Raw genomic sequence first — 508 nt, 5'->3', positions numbered from 1 at the left:
ACACACACACACACACACACACATGTTCTTTTATTCTTTTATTTGTTTCAGTTATTTGACTGTGGCCATGCTGGAGCACCGCCTTTAGTCAAGCAAATCGACCCCAGGACTTATTCTTTGTAAGCCTAGTACTTATCCTATCTGTCTCTTTTGCTGAACTGCTAAGTTACGGGGACGGAAGCAAACCACCATCGGTTGTCAAGCGACGATGGGGGGGGGGGACAAACACAGACACACAAATATAAACATATATACATTTATACAACGGGCTTCTTTCAGTTTGTGTCCACTAGATCCACTCACAAGGCTTTGGTAGGCCTGAGGCTATAGTAGAAGATTCTTGCTCAAGGTGCCACACAGTGGGAATGAACCTGGAACCATGAGCAAGCTTCTTACCACACAGCCAAATGATGATGTGATACATACATATATATATATATATATATATATATATATATGTATGTATGTATGTATGTATGTATGTATGTATGTATGTATGTATGTATGT

The sequence above is a fragment of the Octopus bimaculoides genome, chromosome 29 (assembly GCF_001194135.2).
Source record: "Octopus bimaculoides isolate UCB-OBI-ISO-001 chromosome 29, ASM119413v2, whole genome shotgun sequence".
In the NCBI taxonomy this organism is placed as follows: Eukaryota; Metazoa; Mollusca; class Cephalopoda; order Octopoda; family Octopodidae; genus Octopus; species Octopus bimaculoides.
The sequence above is the reverse complement of the archived record's forward strand: the minus strand, read 5'-3'. Positions refer to the sequence as shown.